The 16,359-nt window shown below is 44.3% G+C and overlaps 1 long non-coding RNA gene across 5 annotated transcripts in view; it reads right to left on the bottom strand.

Annotated features, from left to right (window-relative positions):
• Window positions 1–9,854: 9,854 nt before the first annotated feature.
• Window positions 9,855–16,359, bottom strand: part of LOC116980069 — a 294,722-nt gene continuing 288,217 nt past the window's right edge. For 4 of the 5 annotated variants that reach the window (XR_004413849.1, XR_004413848.1, XR_004413852.1 and 1 more), the window contains 2 exons: window positions 15,571–15,631; window positions 9,855–10,686 (listed from right to left, as the gene is read on the bottom strand). This is a non-coding gene — a long non-coding RNA (uncharacterized LOC116980069). The remainder of the gene's footprint in view (window positions 10,687–15,570; window positions 15,632–16,359) is intronic. The other variant, XR_004413850.1, reaches the window with a different exon arrangement.

The raw sequence follows: 16,359 nt of genomic DNA, 5'->3' as shown, positions 1-16,359 counted from the left end.
TTCAGCCCCCCAAACAGTATCCAGGATATAGGGTACACGCTGCATCAGGAGATAAAATTGGCATGTAAAAACCGCAATGCTATGGTGGTCATGGGAGATTTCAATATGCAGGTAGACTGGGAAAATCAGGTTGGTACTGCACCCCAAGAAAGGGAATTTGTAGAATGCCTCCAAGATAGATTCTTAGAGCAGCTTGTATGGGAACCTACCAGGATAAAGGCAATTTTGGATTTAATGTTATGTAATGAACTGAATTTGATAAGGGAACTCAAGGCAAAGCAACCATTAGGAGGTAGTGACCACAATATGATATGTTATAATCTGCAATTTGAGAGGGAGAAGGTGATATCGGATGTGTCGGTATTGCAGCTGAGCAAAGGGGACCACAGAGCCATGAGGGAGGAACTGGCCAAAGTTGACTGGAAAGGGACCCTAGCAGGGATGACAGTGGAACAGTAATGGCAGGAATTTCTAGAAGTAATCTGGAATATGCAGGATCTATTCATTCCAAAGAGGAAGAAAGAGTCCAGGGGGAGAAAGAGGTGACTGTGGCTGACAAGGGAAGTCAAGGATAGTATAAAACTAAAAGAGTATACCATGTAGGCGTATAAGCCAGAGGATTGGGAGGCATTTAAAGAACAACAGAGGGTAACTAAAAAGGCAATACAGGGAGAAAAGATGAAATACAAAGGTAAGCTAGCCAATATTATAAAAGAGGATAGCAAGAGTTTCTTCAGATATAAAGAGCATGAAAGAGGCAAGAGTGGACATTGGACTGCTGGAGAATGGTGCAGGAGTGATGATGGGGAATAAAGAAATGGCATTGGAGTTGAACAGCATTTTACATCAGTCTTCACAGTGGAATACACCAGCAACGTGCCTGAAATTCAAGAGAGTCAGGGGATGTAAGTTTGTGGAGTGGCCATTGCTAGAGAGAGGGTGCTTGGGAAGCTGACAGGGCTGAAGGTGAATAAGTCGCCTGGACCAAAGATAGAGACAAAAAGCTGGAGTAATTCAGCCGGACAGGCAGCATCTCTGAAGACAAGGAATGGGTGACGTTTCAGGTCGAGACCCTTCTTCAGGCTGGTTAGGGATAAGTGAAACGAGAGATATCGACGGTGATGTGGAGAGATAAAGAACAAATGAAAGAAATGCAAAAAAGTAAAGATGATAATGGAAACAGGCCATTGTTAGCTTTGTAGGGTGAAAATGAGAAGCTAGTGCGACTTGGGTGGGGGAGGGATAGAGAGAGAAAGAATGCCAGGGATACCTGAAGTGAGATAAATCAATATTCATACCACTGGGCTGTAAGCTGCCCAAGCGAAATATGAGATGCTGTTCCTCCAATTTGCATTTAGCCTCACTCTGACAATGGAGGAGACCGAGGACAGAAGAGTCTGTGTAAGAATTGGAAGAAGAATTAATGTGTTTAGCAACCGGGAGATCAGGTTGGTTCACGCGGGCTGAGCGAAGGTGTTCCACGAAACGATCGCCAAGTCTGTGTTTGGTCTCGTCGATGTATAAGAGTTCGCATCTTGAACAATGGATACAGTAGATGAGGTTGGAGGAGGTGCAAGTGAACCTCTGCCTAACCTGAAAGGACTGTCGGGGTCCCTGGACAGAGTCGAGGGAGGAAGTATAGGGGCATGTGTTGCATCTTCTGCGGTTGCAGGTGAAGGTGGACCAGATGGACTGCGCCCTAGGATTCTGAAAGAGGAGGCTTTAGAGATTGTGGAGGCATTAGTAGTGATATTTCAGGAATCCCTAGAGTCAGGAATGGTCCCATATGATTGGATAATTGCCAATATAGCCCCACTGCACAAGAAGGGAGCAAGGAAGAATACAGGCCGGTTAGTCTGACTTCGGTGGTTGGTAAGATTTTAAAGTCCATTGTAAAGGATGAGATTATGGTGTACTTAGAAGTTAGCGATAAAATTAGCCAAAGTCAGCATGGCTTTGTGAAGGGGAGATCTTGCTTGACAAATTTGGTGGAATTCTTTGAAGAAGTAAATAGCAGGACAGACAAATGAGAGTCAGTGGATGTTGTTTATTTAGATTTTCAGAAATCCTTTGATTATATGCCACACGTTAGGTGCATAGGAAGATGAGAGCCCATGGTATCAAAGGGCAGATACTAACATGGATATCAGGTTGGCTGGATGGCAGAAGGCAAAGAGTGGCAATAAAGGGGGCTTTTTCCGGTTGGCTGCCAGTGACTAGTGGAGTTCCGCAAGGGTCGGTGCTGGGGCCGCTACTCTTCACATTGTATATTAACGATTTGGACGAGGGGATTGAAGGCTTTGTGGCAAAGTTTGCGAAGGATACAAAAAAAGGTGGAAGGGCAGGTTGTGTAGAGAAAGCAAGGACTCTGTAGAAGGTCTTGGACAGGTTGGGAGAGTGGTCAGAGAAGTGGCAGATGGAATATAGTGTAGCAAAGTGTCAAGCACTTTGGTAGTAGAAATAAAGGCATAGTCTATTTTCCAAATGGGGAGAGAATCCAGAAATTGGAGGTGCAAAGGTATTTGGGAGTGCTGGTGCAGGATTCCCAAAAATTAATCTGCAAGTCGAATCGGTAGTAATGAAAGCAAACTCAATGCTAGCATTTATTTCAAGAGGGCTTGTATACAAAAACAGGGATATAATGTTGAGGTTGCATTTGGAATATTGTGAACAAATTTGGGCATCATATATGAGGATGGATGTGCTCTGGAGAGGGTCCAGAGGAGGCTTACAAGAATGAACCCAGAAATTCGTAGGTTAACCTATGATGAGTGTTTGTCGGCACTGGGCCTGTACTCACTGGAGTTTAGAAGAATGAGGGGGAACCTCATTGAAACATACGTAATAGTGAAAGGCCTTGATAGAATGGATGTGGAGAGGATGTTTCCACTAGTGGGAGAGTCTAGGACTAGAGGTCACAGAATTAAAGGATGTTCTTTTAGGAAGGAGATGAAGAGAAATTTTGTTAGTCAGAGAGTGGAGTATCTGTGGAATTCTTTGCCACACAAGGCTATGGAGGCCATCAGTGGGTATTTTTAAGGCAGAGAGGTAAATTCTTGATCTGTACAGGTGTCAGTAGTTATGTGGAGAAGGCAGGGGAATGTGGTTAGGCATGTTTGAATGGCGGAGTAGACTTGATGGGCCAAATGGCCTAATTCTACTCCTATTCCTTATGACCTTATGATCTTCCCCTCAGCCAGCGATGAACAATTCTACATTTCCCTTGATCTTGATCTATATTTCCTTTGACCTGTCCTGTTCACACCTTACATTCTCCTTGTACCCTTCCATAACTCTAGTCTGCCTCCCCCCTGACTTTCAGTCTAAAGAAGGGTCTCGACCCGAAACGTCACTCATTCCTTCTCTCCAGAGATGTTGCCTGCCCCGCTGAGGTACTCCAGCATTTTGTGTCTATCTTCGGTGTAAACCAGCATCTGCAGTTCCTTCCAACATCATTACTAACTGTTTGGAAGAACATGAGACTAATCTGGATTCACTGAGGAAGTGAATGTCATGTTGCGCATGCAAGATTACATAGAAACAAAGAAAATAGCAGGAGGAGGCCATTTGTTCCTTCGAGCCAGCACCACCATTCATTTTGATCATGGCTGATCATCAACAATCAGTAACCTGTGCCTGCCTTCTCCCCATTTCCCTTGATTCCGCTAGCCCCTATAGCTCTAACTAACTCTCTTTTAAATTCATCCAGTGAATTGGCCTCCACTGCCCTCTGTGGCAGAGAATACCACAAATTCACAACTCTCTGAATACGTTTTTTCTCATCTCAGATTTATATGGCCACCCCTTTATTCTTAGACTGTGGCACCTGGTTCTGGAATCCCCCAACATTGGGAATTTTTTTCCTGCATCTAGCATTATAACCGTTTTATGTCATATGTTTCTATAAGATCCCCTCTCACCCGTCTAAATTCCAGTGAATTCAAGCCCAGTCTTTCCAATATTTCCTCATATGACAGTCCTGCCATCCCAGGGATTAACCTCGTGAACCTACGCTGCACTGCCACAATAGCAAGGATGTCCTTCCTCAAATTAGGAGACCAAAACTGCACACAATATTCCAGATGTGGTCTCACCAGAGCCCTGTACAACTGCAGAAGGACCTCTTTACTCCGCTACTCAAATCCTCTTGTTATGAAGGCCAACATGCCATTAGCTTTCTTCACAGCCTGCTGTACCTGCATGTTTACTTTCAGTGACTGGTATACAAGAGCACCCAGGTCTCGTTGCACTTCCCTTTTTCCTAATCTGACACCATTGTTCTTGCCGCCAAAGTGGATAACCTCACATTTATCTGCATTATACTGCATCTCAACCTGTCCAAGTCACCCTGGAACCTCCTAGCATCCTCTTTGCAGTTCACTGCCACCCAGCTTTGTGTCATCTGCAAATTTGCTAGTGTTACTTTTAATCCCATCATCTAAATCATTAATATATATTGTAAATAGTTTCGGCCCCAGCATCGAGCCTTGCGGCGCTCCACTCGCCACTGCCTGCCATTCTGACAGGGACCTGCTTATTCCTACTCTTTGTTTCCTATCTGCCAATCAATTTTCTATCCATGTCAATACCCTACCCCCAATACCATGTGCTCTAATTTTGCCCACTAATCTCCTCTGTGGGACCTTATCAAAGGCTTTCTGAAAGTCCAGATACACTACATCCACTGGCTCTCCTTCATCCATTTTACTTGTCACATCCTCGAAAAATTCCAGAAGATTAGTCTAGCAGGATTTCCCCTTCATAAATCCATGTCGACTTGCACCAATCGTTGTACTGCTATCCAAATGCGACCTTATTTCATCTTTTGTAATTGACTCCAGCATCTTCCCCACCACCGATGTCAGGCTAACTGGTCTATAATTCCTCGTTTTCTCTCTCGGTCTTTTCTTGATAAGTGGGATAACATTAGCTACCCTCCAATCCACAGGAACTGATCCTGAATCTATAGAACACTGGAAAATGATCACCAATGCATCCACAATTTCTAGAGCCACCTCCTTGAGTACGCTGAGATGCAGACCATCAGGCCCTGGGGATTTATCAGCCGTCAGGCCCATCAGTCTACCCAATACAATTTTTTGCTTAATGCAAATTTCCTTCAGTTCCTCTGTCTTCCTAGATCCTCTACCCTCTAGTACATCTGGGAGATTGTTTGTGTCTTCCTTCGTGAAAGACAGAACCAAAGTACCTGTTCAACTCTTCTGCCATTTCCTTATTCCCCATAATAATTTTTCTTGTTTCTGCCTTCAAGGGACTCATTTTACTAAGTCTTTACTAATCTTTTTCTCTAAACACACCTAAAGAAGCTTTTACAATCCTTCTTTATATTCTTGGCCAGCTTACCCTCAAAATTCATCTTTTCACCCCGTATTGCCCTTTTTGTTACCTTCTGTTGTCCTTTGAAAGTTTCCCAATCATCTGGCTTCCCGCTACTCTTTGCTATGTTATACACCTTTTCTTTTAATTTTATTCCATCCCTAACTTCCCTTGTCAGCCACGGTTGCCTCTTACTCCCCTTAGAATCTTTCTTCCTCTTTGCAATGAAATGATCCTGCATCTTCTGGATTATGCCCAGAAATTCCTGCCATTGCTGCTCCATCCCTGCTAGGATCCTTTTCCAGTCAACCTTGGCCAGCTCCTCTCTCATGCCTTCATAGTCCCCTTTGTTCAACTGCAACACTGACACTTATGATTTAACCTTCTCCTTCTCAAATGTCCCGTCCCCACCAACTCGAGGGGGGAGGGGACAGCGCCGGAGTGCCGGGATCGATCCTGGCTGTGGATGAGGTGCAGGTCTGTGCCAACCCCATTGCCTGCTGACCGACGTCCCTCTTGTCCAATCGGCACCCTCGATCAGCAGTCCCACCCTCACTGTCCCGCGGAAAGCAGAGATTTCACTGGGTTTTAAAATCCGGATTACAAAAAATGGGGGGGACTGTCCCCCTCACCTCTCAAAACGGGGGGGGGGGGGGGGGGGGGGCGTGCCCCACCTATCACCCCCCAGATTTCCGCCCCTGTCTAGAAGCAAACCATGGCCCTCATTCTACAGGGAACGTTCTGCATGAAAGCTCTGCTGAGGTCATTGGATCAAATGCAACATGAGGCAAAATCAAACTCTGGAGTGCAATGCAAAATAAGTTCAAAATACATTATTGAGCATGCCACCATACTATGCATTCAGGATACAGACCATTTTTAAAAAGGCTGAATATTTGAAGGTAATGCACAGAGCTGAATTGTATAAATCAGCTCCTATACTGAATACCGTAGGAATTGTTTAAATATAACTTACATCCCTTCCTGCCAATTAGCATCTTGGAAAATCGATTGCTCAATGTTGCAAACATTTCTAAGGCATAAATAAATAAGGTAAGCTTTGGCAGTGATATAATTTATGATTTGACTTTATTTTAGAGATCGCATTTGAGATATTTGTAAACACATACTGTGGACAAGATTAGTAACAAGTCCGGGCAGATATTGGGCAGGTACAAACTGTCGTTGGAACTTGGGAAATATATTCTGGTTTCAGAACTTGCCAGAGATTAGATATGTATTGAAACAAACTTACTGCTCCTCATTATGCAAGTATCATCAAGCATGAAAGATGGAACACTCAATTTTCTCTGAGGGAAATGTTGAAATGGATTTTGCAGGATGGAACTGCAGATGCTGGTTTAAACCGAAGATAGACACAAAATGCTGGAGTAACTCAGCGGGACAGGCAGCGTCTCTGGAGAGAAGGAATGGGTGACATTTCGGGTCGAGACCCTTCTTCAGTCCGAATTCCTTCTATCCAGATATGCTGCCTGTCCCGCTGATTTACTCCAGCAATTTGTGTCTATCTTTGGTGAAATGTATTAACTATTCAGCAATCGTTAAAGTAGCATGATTTTCCTTTAAGAATCCTTTTCAGTGGCAAAGAAAAACAAACTGAAATAAATCAGTCGCAGGACAGAAAATGCAAGCCTCCACAAACTTGCAGGTGTTTGGTTTCATTACTCCAATGAACTATAGCTGCTGATGAGATTCCCTTGTACTCTTGGTTTCCGAGTACATGTCTGAATGCACTAAAATTACTCAATTAAACACATCTGTCCCTTCATCAAGAAGTTTTGTTCCTCTTTGCAGAAAGGCGAGATTAACCTGCCGCTCTGAATCCACCTGGGCAATACACTGGCAGATTGTTTACCACATCGCTCCGTTACAAATCAAGGGTCAAGCTACAGTAGTTTCACCGGTGTCAGCTTTTTTCCCTCGATGCACAATTAGTTGTCGAGCAGATCACAAATACACTCTAATTACAAGTCAATTATTGTAAATGTTCAAGCTCCCAAAGGGAATGAAGCAAAAAACAACCAGCGTGAGTACATGAGTATTAGGAACAGGAGCTGAAAACACATGGCTGCCAGACACCAGAACTAACAATCTTTTGGCAGTTGCTCCTGTTTGCTTCATACCTGTGAAGGATCCCCATCTGTAGCTGCTCGGATCCGACTAGTTGCTGCTCCATTATATGGGGCATTCTTAGTCAAGGTGTAAATTCATATCAACTGAAATAAAAGTGGTGTGCAGTAACCACAAGAAGAAAGGACAAGAATTACATGTCCTATTTTATTTACATACAGCCAGCAGTAAATTGTTTTCATTTAAGGCATAGTTTCCTTTGATTAAAAAATGCCTCATGTAGTTGCCTTTGTCATAAATTATCTTTTAATGCTTTTTATTAAATAAGTTGGTATGATCTGTCCAATTAGCATACCTTTACGGACATTTTATTAAGCATTTTTGTGTACCTTCGATTTTCCAGGATGCTGCTGCACCCGCTGAGTTTCCCCAGCATTTTTGTGTACTGAGCTTTTATTAACCTGGTTAATATTAACAAAAGTGACAAAGAATTTGTACGTCAAACAATCCTTGTTCGAGGCGTACCGTGGCCCTATCCCCGAACTCTACCTCCGCCATATCGACGACGGCTTTGGTGCCACCTCCTGCACCCACACACAACTCACTGACTGCATCCATTTCACCACTAACTTCCATCCGGCACTCAAATTCACCTGGACCATATCCGACTTCTCCCTACCGTTTCTTGACCTCACTATCTCCATCGCAGGTAACAGACTACTGACCGACATCTACTCCAAACCCACTGACTCCCATGGCTATCTAGACTACACTTCTTCCCACCCTACTTCTGTAAGGACTCTAACCCCTACTCCCAATTCCTTCATCTGCGCCGCATCTGCACCCAGGATGAGGTGTTCCAAACCAGGGCATCGGAGATGTCCTCATTCTTTAGGGAACGGGGGTTCCCATCTTCGACTATAGAAGAGGCTGTCACCAGGGTCTCCTCTATATCCCATAGCTCCGCTCTCACTCCCCATCCTCCAACTCGTAACAAGGACAGAGTCCCCCTTGTCCTCACCTTCCACCCTACCAGCCGTCACATACAACAATTAATCCTCCGACATTTTCGCCACCTCCAACGGGATCCCACTGCTGGCGACATCTTCCCATCTCCTCCCGTCGGCTTTCCGCAGAGACCGCTCCCTCCGTCACTCCCTGGTCAATTTGCCCCTTCCCACCCGCACCACCCCCTCCACCGGTACTTTCCCTTGTAACCACAGGAAATGCTATACTTGTCGCTTTACCTCCCCCCTCAACTCCATCCAAGGACCCAAGCAGTCTTTCCAGGTGAGGCAGAGGTTCACCTGCACCTCCTCCAACCTCATCTATTGCAGCCGCTGCTCTAGGTGTCAGCTGCTCTACATCGGTGAGAGCAAGCGCAGGCTTGGCGATCGCTTCGCCCAACACCTCCGCTCGGTTCGCATTAACCAACCTGATCTCCCGGTGGCTCAGCACTTCAACTCCCCCTCCCATTCCGAATCTGACCTTTCTGTCCTGGGCCTCCTCCATGGCCAGAGTGAGGCCCACTGCAAATTGGAGGAGCAGCACCTCATATTTCGCTTGGGTAGTTTACACCCCAGCAGTATGAACATTGACTTCTCAAATTTCAGGTATTCCTTGCTTTCTCCCTCCTTCCCCTCCCCTTCCCAGCTCTCTCACAGCCCACTGTCTCCGCCTCTTTCTTTCTTCTTCCCGCCCCCCCCCCCCCCACCCCCACATCAGTCTGAAGACGAGTCACGACCCGAAACATCACCTATTCCTCCGCTCCATAGATGCTGCCCCACCAATATCTTACTTGAATTTCATGTCAGACACTATACATTTTTAATTATAATATTTATATTTAAATTATAACATTTCTAGCAATGATATGAAGTTATTTTGAAATTGTTATTATTCAGCTACATAAAATGAATATATTGGCCAAATTTGGACAGCAATGAACATTGCTACCTCACCAATATTTTTCTCCTCAGTTTTAGAGTTTTCTTACATCCTTGAGACATGAAGATTGGTGATTTCTCATCAGTTTATGAACAAACCTTTCCGCAAGAACTGATTTACCTCAAAATGAAAGAATGACAAAATAATATTTTGAAATTTGTTTTATTCAATTAGACTAAATTCATAATATATTTTTTAACATTTTGATTATTCATTGTCTGTACATTTCCGTGATCGTTGGCTTACTTTATCAAACTGTATTAAAATCAAAAAACACCAGTAAAACAATTTGCAGAGAATATTTAAATCTTGAAGAAGCAGTTTATTTTCCCACTCAATCGTGTTCCGAGAGTTATAACATGAACACGCTTATGCCCCTGTCCCACTTAGGAAACCTGAACGGAAACCTCTGGAGACTTTGCGCCCCACCCAAGGTTTCCGAGCGGTTCCCGGAGGTTTTTGTCAGTCTCCCTACCTGCTTCCACTACCTGCAAACTCCGGCAACCACCTGCAACCTCCGGGAACCGCACATAAACCTTGGGTGGGGCGCAAAGTCTCCAGAGGTTTCCGTTCAGGTTTCCTAAGTGGGACAGGGGCTTTAGTCAAAAATATCCTGATCACATCTCTGTCCAAGTGTCCATTTTGTTCAGTTGCCATGCATGTGGTTTGGTCCTGAGGTAAAGCATTTGTTACAACAGCTTCTTTTGCCTTCTCAGAGTGAGAAATGACCATTGAGGACCACTAATTGCACCCACACCAATAACCATTAATTTTAAAATGAGGAACAATTACAGATATCAGCTGATAAAGTGATTAAAAATGTGGTGGATTTCCGGATAAATCACCAATGTTGATGTCAAAAACATATACTTTCTAAATTTGATTCTCAGCTTTCAAAAATAGAAAAATCTTAAAAAATATCACTGATGGGGGATGTTAATCAGTTATTCTGTTAATGACAAAAATAATTAAACTACAAAAGGTGGATCAATAATGTCACAAATCAGAGGACGTGTTATGCTCACAGTTTATTGTGAGTATATATTTAGCAGCAGGCAGAGCTCGGCTGCCTGTAGCCAGGTCTGACACAGTTCATTCATCTGAAAGTATGCAGCTGGGTTTGCCTCTGCTGAAAGTATTCCAGTGTCTGAGGATTACTGCTGATCTGCACTGATTGCTCACACCTGCGTGTCTCAGTGGTTGACGTTGGAACCTGCGTTTCGCTCTGTGTGCAATCAGCCATGAATGGGTAAGACCCTCATCTGTGATGTCTTGTGCAAACAAACTCATCCAACAGGTTGGACTACACACCTGCATGTAAAGGGGAAGGAAGAGATGCAATCAGAGATTAGATTATCTTTCCATATCACAGCCGACCATCTGCAATCACAAGGCTGCTCTCATTAAACAAGATTAAATCGCCAAAAACGTCATTGTATTATTAAAATATATTGATGCCACGCTGAAGAAAATTGAATTCTGAAAATTAATGCACTGATTAATATACACATCAAAGGTTGGATCATCCTGGACACTGGCTGATCATTAAATCAGACTAGTCCCCCTGAGTCTCAGTCTGAAGAAGGGTTATTTATTTTATTTTCTCCAGAGATGCTGCCTGACTTGCAGAGTTATTCCAGCTTTTTTTGTGTCTCACTTCAGTGTTACCTTGCTTCAGGTTGAACTCAGGATTTTGACAGCAACAGATTATATGTTTGGCTGTATATATAATAACCAGGACAGCACAAGTCTAGTATTCTTAGGACAGGTTCCCCTTTTCCTCTTTCTGGGTGAAATTATTCATGGCTCTGTCCATCATTGCTGCATGGCCCATGAATTCTCACATTCTCGATTATTCTCTTTTCCTTTAAGATATTCCTTTGTCAATCGTCAATGTCAATTTTATTTGATTATGTCACTGTTTTTCTGCGCAGTGCTGCTTTATAAATGTACCATGAATCTACATGAGTCATAAGAGCATCCGTGACCGCTTAGGATAAATAAAACACTCATCCTCAGTCCCTTGTTCAACTTTTTTCCTCCAGTAACATTGGTGACAGTATTACTTTCCTCTCTTGCCGTGACCAGAAAAAATCATTATTGCCAAATTTCGCTCTGCTTCTACCTTCACAAGGTTTGGCTCTGCTACTTCTTTTCCTCAATATATTGGTCTCTCTTTTAGGACAGAGGTTACCAATTCATATCTGCTGCAACCCCACTGATTACCACATCTACTTTGACCACACAGTCTCCCACCGTACATCCTGCAAGGACTCCATGCCATTCTCTCTGTTTCTCTATTTCTCTTACCATCATTCGTTCTGTTGGTTCCACCTTCCTGATCAGTGCTTCCAATTTGCCTTCCTGTTTCCCTACCACAACTGGTGCAAGGTCAGCAAAGGTGGGAAAGAGAAAGCAGTCAGACCCAGATTACCTTTCTGAGCACAGGTTTCTAATGTGAGGGGGATCTCAAGATTCAAAACTAAATGTGCAATGAAGAAGAATCGCTGATGAATTGACACCCCTCAACGGTGTCAATTTCTTTTCTTATAGAGTCATTGCGCCCTTCTTCTCCTTCTTCTTGCGTATGGTGTGCACAGCCTAAAGTTGTAGGACAGCTTGTTCTATTTGATCTTATTTGATTGAGCACGCCAGGTTGATTGCATTCGTCGAAACAGGGCGGACCACGTGAAGGTTGCAATCTCCCACCCCGTCATTGAGCCCTACATCATAGAAACAAGCCTTTCAGCTCAACTCAATAATGCTGACCAAGATGCCCCATCTATGATAGTCCCATATGCCTGCATTTGGCCCATATCCCTCGAAATCTTCCTGATCCGTGCAGCTATCCAAGTGTCTTTTAAATGATGTTGTATTATTTGCCTCAACTACCTTTTCTAGCTGCTTGTTCCATACACTCAGCACCATCTGTGTGAAAACCTTGGCTCTGTACAGTATAGTTGAGAAACCACTAGGAAAGTAAGGCCATCAAGTTTGGGACCCTGTATTCTCAAGGAAAGCTCAAAGTTTAGGGTGAAGTAATTGGCTACGTTCTAGCCTATTATATTTAGTTATTTTTCCTGTTTGGGGTTTCAGTTTGCTCCTCTCATCTCTTTAACCTTCCTCTCGCCAGGAAGTTCAAAGCCAAGAACATATTTCCTAATGATTCCAAGAAATATGATCACATGTAAAACACAATTATAAAGTGCCCTGGCTTGTGTGTTGTTTATCGTTCTTGAATTAAGACAACAGGCCATGGTTCTGAATTGCAACTTTTCTAAAAACTCATCTTTTGGCCATTCCCTTACAGGCCAACAACCAACTGAGTTGTGAAGAATGTCTTTTAGAGATACAGCGCGGAAACAGGCCCTTCGGCCCGACCAGCGATCCTGCATATTAACACTATCCTACACACACTAAGGACAATTTTTATATTTACCAAATCATTTCACCTAAATGTCTGTACGTCTTTGGAGTGTGGGAGGAAACCGAAGATCTTGGAGGAAACCCACACATGTCACGGGGATAATGTACAAATGCTGTACAGAGAGCACCCATAGTCGGGATCGAATCCGGGTCTCTGGCGCTTCAAGCAGTGTAAGGCAGCAACTCTACCTCTGCGCCACCGTGCGTGTGGGTGAATGTCACTTGTCACTTCCATTACTTTGGCCAGCAATGTGCTCCACAGCAGTTTGCCACCTAAGGCACCCAATAAGTAAAAGTGAAAATGCCCTTCTCCTCCGTATTTACAGTTTATTGAAAATAACCCAATGACAGTTCTTCTTCTTGTTGCGTAAGGTGTGCACAGCCTAAAGTTGTACGACAACTTGTTCTATTTGATCTTATTTGAGTGTGCACGCCTGGTTGATTGCATTCGTCGACATAGGGCGGGCCACGTGAAGGTTGCAACCTCCCACCCCAATGACAGTTCTGAAAATGCCATTCAAGTCCTAATGAGGTAACATAAGTGACAGACACAAAATGCTGGAGCCAATACAGCGAGACAGGCAGCATCTCTGGACAGACCGAATGGTGATGTTTCGGTTCGAGACCCTTCTTCAGACTGATCATGTGACAGATTGGTTGCATTACGGCATGGTTCAGCAACTTGAACTCCCAGAAATGAAGAATATTGCAAAGAGTAGTGAACACTACCGAGTGCATCAAGAGTACTGACCTCCCTACCATCGAAAGGATCTACAGGAGTCATGGAGTCATACAGGCCCTTTGGCCCAAGTTGCCCACGCTGTCCAACATGCCCCATCTCCACTAGTCCCACCTGCCCACACTTGCCCCATAACCCTTTAAACCTATCCTATCCACATCCTTGTCCAAATGTTTTTAAAACTTTATGATAGTACCTGCCTCAACTACCTCCTCCGGTAGCACGCTCCATATACCCACCACCATTTGTGTCAAAAAGTTATCCCTCAGGTTCCTATTATATCTTTGACCCCTCACCTTAAACGTACAGTATATTCTCTTGTTCTCGATTTCCCTACTCTTGGGAAAAAGACTCTGTGTCTTTACCCAATCTATTCCTGAGTCGTGCCTCAAAAACGCAGCCAGCATCATCAGAGACCCACACCACCCTGGCCATACTCTCATTTCACGCCTGCCATCAGGAAAAAGGCATTGGAGCCTGAAAACTGTCATGTCCAGGAGCAGCTTCTTCCCTACAACCCAGGGTTGTAGTTCTATAGTCAGAGTCTTTAGGTTCTTTAGTCAGAGGGTGGTGAATCTGTGGAATTCTTTGCAACAGAAGGCTGAGGAGGCAAAGTCAGTGGATATTTTTAAGGCAGAGATAGATAGATTCTTGACTAGTACAGATGTCCGAGGTGATGGGAAGGAGAATGGGGTTAGGGAGAGAGATAGATCAGCCATGAATGAATGGCGCAGTAGACTGGATGGGCCAAATGGCCTAATTCTACTCCTATCACTTATGACATTATGAACTTATGACCTAACCATCAAGCTATTAAACACTACAACCTCCAAATAAGCTCCCAACTGCATAGACTTGGGGGCCTTGTTTTTAGTTTTTACATTCTTACTGTTTATTTATCTTTTTTGACACACACTAGGGACAATTTGGGTGGAATGGATAATTTAACCAGGGAGTTGCGGAGGGAACGGTCTCTGTGGAAGGCGGAAGGGGGTGGAGATGGGAAGATGTGACTAGTGTTGGGATCCCGTTGGAGATGGCAGCTATTCCGGAGGATTATGTGTTGTATGCAACGTCTGATGGGGTGGAAGATAAGGACTAGGGGACTCTATCTCTGCGGCGACTAGGGGAAGGGGGAGCAAGAGCGGAGCAAGGGGTATTGAGGTGACATAAATGAGGGCCTCATCTATGATGGGAGAGGGGAACACCCCATTCCCTAAATAATGAGGACATCTCGGATGTTCTAGTATGGAACACCTCATCTTGGGCGCAGATACGCCATAGACAGAGGAATTCGGAGTAGGGGATAGAGCCCCTGCAGGAAGCAGGATGGGAAGAAGTGTCTCGAGATAGTTGTGAGAATCAGTGGGTTTGTAATAGACGTCTGTCAATAGTCTATTTCCTTCGATGGAGATTGTGAGATCAAGAAAGAAGAGGGAGGTGTCGGAGATGGTCCAAGTAAATTTGAGTTCAGGATGAAAATTGGTGGTGAAGTTGATGAAGTCCATGAGTTCTGCACGGGTGCAGGAGGTAGCACCAATGTAACGGAGATAGAGTTCGGGGATAGGGCCAGTGTAAGCCTGGAAAGGGATTTTTCAACGTACCCTACAAAGAGGCAGGCAAAGCTGGTGCCCATGTGGGTGCCCATAGCTATGCCTTGGACTTGGAGGAAGTGAGAGGTGTCAAAGGAGAAGTTGTTGAGGGTGAGGACCAGCTTTGCTAGGCGGAGAAGAGTGTTAGTAGAGGGAAATTGGATACTTCTGCGGTCGAGGAAGAAACGGAGGGCTTTAAGGCCTTCCTGATGAGGGATGGAGGTATAGAGTGACTGAACATCCATAGTAAAGATGAGGGAGTGGGGGCTCAGAAAGCGGGAGTCATTGATGAGCCGAAGAGCATGTAGGGTATCTTGGACATGTTTACTATGTTAGGTTTGCGGCTGCAAGTAAGACTTTCATTGTTTTGATTCGGAACATATGACAATAAAACGCTCTTGACTTGACTCTTCTAGAACTTTTATAAATTATACTAACATGCTTGGTAATCACTGATGAGGGTTGTTATTATTCAGAAGCTGTCACAGAAGTTGAACACCTGAAAGAGGATAAAAGGATGGTTCTTACTTCAAATGTATCAAAAATAAATCCTACACTTACACGATATAATATGAGTCATGGCAGAAAATACAGAGTGACGTGTAAATAGCAAGATACTGCAGGGCACTTAGGATAGGCCATGATAGAAATAGAACTTCAAAGGAAAATCAAATGTATGAAATAAATTATTCCAGTTAAAGCAAGTGTGGTTTTCTTGTAATGTCCTGACACATAGATTATAAGACTGACTAATGAAATGAATCGGGCATGTGCTGAAATCCCCAGGTGCGTGCTCAGGGCCTGTGCTGCGCAGCTGACAGACGTCTGGACTGACATCTTCAACCTGTCACTTGCCCAAGCAGTTGTCCCCACGTGCCTTAAAACCACCTCCATCGTGCCAGTGCCAAAACACTCCACTGCGGCAAGCCTCAACGACTTCCGCCCAGTTGCACTTACCCCCATCATCACCAAGTGCTTCGAGAGGCTGGTCCTGGCACACCTCAAAAGCTGCCTACCCCCCACACTGGATCCCTATCAGTTTGCCTACCGCAAGAACAGGAGTACGGAGGATGCCATCTCAACGGCACTTCACTCCGCCCTCTCCCACCTCGACAACAGAGACACTTACGTAAGAATGCTGTTCATCGATTACAGCTCAGCATTCAACACCATTATACCATCTAAACTGATCACCAAACTCGGTAACCTGGGCATCGATCCCTCCCT

This window comes from Amblyraja radiata, chromosome 13 (assembly GCF_010909765.2).
Source record: "Amblyraja radiata isolate CabotCenter1 chromosome 13, sAmbRad1.1.pri, whole genome shotgun sequence".
Taxonomy (NCBI): domain Eukaryota; kingdom Metazoa; phylum Chordata; class Chondrichthyes; order Rajiformes; family Rajidae; genus Amblyraja; species Amblyraja radiata.
Note: the sequence above shows the minus strand (reverse complement) of the source record. Positions and strands in the feature narration are given on the sequence as shown.